The following is a 3,979-nucleotide window of genomic DNA, read 5'->3' as shown; positions in this document are numbered from 1 at the left end:
TGTACTAAGACATAGGAGGGAGCCCGATTGCTTCGGGATGGACACCACCCACCTCTTGGCGATGCCGCGATAGTAGAAAGCTCGACGCTGCGGTCTTTGAACGCCGCTTAAACTCCTCGGGGCAAAGCGAGCCCTCGAGTACCCGATTCGGCGGTTTCTCCGCACCCGCTCGTCGGATCGAGAAACTGACTTCGCCGACGCGTTCCGGGACCTAGCAATTAGGTTTGCGACCTATTAGATTAGATCAAAACCCTATATTTCCCAAAACCCTAATTCGTGCCCTAGAATGGCGACGAGAGGGAAATCCATGGTGCGAGCTTCGATTTTGAGCTCGAACCATCTATTTATTCCCAATAGGTTCCATTTGAACCAATTCCAAACCATAAGAACCCAAAACCCTAGAAACACCATTAAAGGGTTTAGAACTTACCTCTCTTCAAGACTCCTTCAAGTTTGAAGGAGAGGGAGAGAAGAAGATGTCTTCTTCTTCTTCTTCTTCTTCTTAGTCTTCTCCTTCTCTTTCTTCTTCTTCCTCTCCTTCTTCTCTTTCTTCTTCTTCCTCTCCTTCTTCTTTTTCTTTTCTTTTCTTTCCTAGAGAGAGAAAGGGAAAGAGTGAGAGAGAGAGAGAGAGAGCAACTGAGGGTGAGAGAGGGGTCCCCAAGCCCTATTAAAGGCCATTTTGCAGCTAGCCCCCTCAACTTTTCATCCTTTGAATCAGCCCTCTCTGGGCATTTTCGCAGTGAGGGACCGGTCCCAGCTCGGGAAGACCGGTCCCCGAAAGCTGCACAACCAAGCAGAGGGGATTTCGCGTTCGGGAACCGGTCCTTACCTGAGAGACCGGTCCCCGGGAGACCGATCCTTGTCTGAGAGACCGGTTCTCGAGAGCTGCATTCTTGGGACTTAGCCAAATTTGGCTAAATCTCGCCGGGCCAACGTTCGGGAACCGGTCCCTGCCCACCAGGGACCGGTCTCATCAGAGACCTCCACAACCCAACCTGATGGGACCGGTCCCTCCCTGCCAGGGACCGATCCCCGAGAGCATTTCTGCTCCAGTGCAGGTTTTGCACTGGTGCTCTCGCGAACCTCTTCTTAATGCACTTTATGCATTATAACACCTTCGGACTTTCCGAAGCCTACTCACTCGACGAATAGTCGATTCTGGTCGAAGTCTAATCCTCGAGTTTCGAGAATTCACTTCCTTACATCCTTCCCACCTTACAAGAGTTTCGGTCTCGAACGACTCTCTCAACAACTTAACCAAATAAATTAGAATTTCAATTTTGAATCCATACCTTGCACTTCACCTCCGCGTCGAAGGAGCACGCGATGATTCGCCCCTCATCTCCTCTCAGAGCTCCCAGGTGCTTCGCGGCATACTCGCATCATTGAATATTGCCCCCTCCACTCCGAAATCCGGCACCACCTAAGAATTCCCGCCACCTTCCTCTAACTTAGCCACTCACGAGCCGTAATTAGCCACCGGAATGGGCCTCGTAGCCTCAAGTCCTCCTGAAGTTCCCGGCGGTCCTCGCTACACATTGCCCGTGCTCGGCGCGTAGGTAATCTGTACTTGCCGCAAATTCCGAGAGACGTGGAGAGTAGTTGATGACACCATCCGCAAGCTTCCGCAGCCACGCGGGCCGAATATGCATCCGTCCAACTCCGCCTCAAGATCTCATTATGGGGCAATGTATCGGTCCGGACCAATTTTCCCCGAACTCCGAACGCTTCACACCCCTCATAGGCTGACTTCAACGTAAGACGCGGGATCACCACCAGCAAACTCTATATGCTCCCGCGCCTATCCCGCATAACTCTGTATGTCCGACGATTGCCGCCGGGCGTCGTCCAGTACACCCGTTCCTCCGCCGCCAGCAAAGGCGACCTTTTCTCTCCGCTCCGCCATAGTCACATCGCGGCGGCGGCCAAACTTCCTGCACCGCTCATCGCCCAGCATCGACTCACTACATAGCGGGAGCTGCAGCTCTCCGCCCTCATAGGAGCTATCGAACGATGCCATCTCTCACACTAGCCGTTGATATAAGCTGTGTTCGCTTATAGGTCGAACTCGGCCATCGGCAAAATAGCTTAGACCAACCTCTTTGCAAATCCGACTAAACACCACGTCCGCAACATCACTCCCTCCAGAGTCTGCCAATAGTTCTTCTCCGTTTGTCCCCATCCTGTCTGCGCGCGATGAAATGCTCCAGTCCTGACAATCCGAGCCAGTGTGCAAAGGCCTCTTTTCTCAGGGTCTTAGCCAGAAATATTGACCGGCTATAACTGGAGTCTCTATCCGAACATCCGAATTTCTGGCACCCCGTGCAGCCCTTCACCCTCAACACTCCGTCCAGACCTTACTGTCGCCTGGCACTTATCTCCTGCCCATGTCGGTGCTGCGATCACGCAAACAGTAGTGCTGACGGTTCGGTCAAGCGGTCCACCCAAGTTCAGCGAGTTTCGTTGGGGGTTGTGTTCATCCCCGCCTGTCTGACGACCGGCTTAAGCACGCGAAAGTCCATATGACTATCTAATCTTCCATTTCACAGACCGGAATAGGTAACCCTTTGAAGTTGCCCGCTGGAAACCGTCGCTCCGCCTTCACTGGTGACAAGTCAAAGGCACTTCTGCCACGAGGCGCCCGGAATCGGCCTTAGATCCCTGCGGCACCCAATGGTAGGGGCCCTCAATCTCATGCATACATGTTTGGTGGGCGCGGGGCCGGGGGCGGGTGATCGGGGTTGGGGGACGAGACGGGTGAGCTTGTATGTAGAGTCAAATCCGGAGCTCTTCATTGCGGTTCGGCTAGGCCATCCGGGGGGGGGTTGGGGGGGGGGGGGGGGGGGGGGCGTGGGGTGGGGGGGGGGGGGGGTAGCGCGCCCGGGCGGGAGGGCCGTTTCGTATAACCGCGTCGGAGGCGCCACGGCTCCACCACTGGAATCCGCGGCGTCTGGTCTTTTCCTCGATGTTTACGCGCACCTGTGCGAGACTTTTGTATATGCAGGTTGCATATTTGCTGATCCTCGCGATAGATGGTTGCTTGCGCGGATAACAGCCGCCCGATCAGCTGTGCCGGATCCCATTCTAGGGAGCGACTACTCTCACGGATCACGCTCCATTTCCAAGCCCTAGGGATGTTTGTGCCCGGTAAATCAAGAGCGAGGGCAGCTTTTGTCGGCCAAACTTTTCTAAGTGCATCTTGGACTACATGTGCGTTTTGCCGGCGTGTAGAGCATGTCCACTAATACTTTTTAATAGCTCTAACACGAGCCTCACGCTGCTCGGCGATCGTGGATGTTCAGTCCTTCATGGTAAACATGGTACTTCAGATCTTTTGGGGTCGAGTGGTAATCTCGCAGTGCGTGGCCGCACCGTCATAGTAGTGCACCTCCACCAATCACGCGGCAACATCACCGCCGCCAATCCAATCAGTGGATGGTAGATTCTATCTCAGTGTCTCAGATGACGCGCCCAGCATGATAAGACTATCACCTTTCCCTGCCTTGCATCAGACACACCGCCGAACGCAGAGTACGGCATTGCGTCCGCTATATAATGAACAAAGTCCTCGCCCTGCTCCGGGCGTAAGTGGCGAGTATTGACTGAGTGTCAAGTTTTTCTGATCAACTACGCTTAACGTGGGCGATCACACTCGTCGCTCCAACATGGAAATGACGCCGTTTCGTGCTCGTCAAACGGGTAAGTGGAGTTGACAATCTGTCGATATGTAGTCCTTCGGGGCGATACCGTCGATAAGTGAGCGCGCTGCCTTTAAGCCCACAATAGGCCTTCGGATCCGTTGCTCGGTAGAGGTTTCGTCTGGCGGCGTGGGCAATTTCTTCGTACGCCTCGACTTTCCTTGGGTTCTCAACCGAAACCGCCCTCTCAGGAAATCACCATGCCCCAAGAAGGCAAGCCTCTGCGGAAGCCAGAAATCGCATTTCTTTAGCTTGTCGAATAGGTTCTCCTCCAGCTTCAT

Source organism: Ananas comosus, linkage group 7 (assembly GCF_001540865.1).
Source record: "Ananas comosus cultivar F153 linkage group 7, ASM154086v1, whole genome shotgun sequence".
Classification (NCBI taxonomy): Eukaryota; Viridiplantae; Streptophyta; class Magnoliopsida; order Poales; family Bromeliaceae; genus Ananas; species Ananas comosus.
This window is presented reverse-complemented; position numbering follows the sequence as displayed.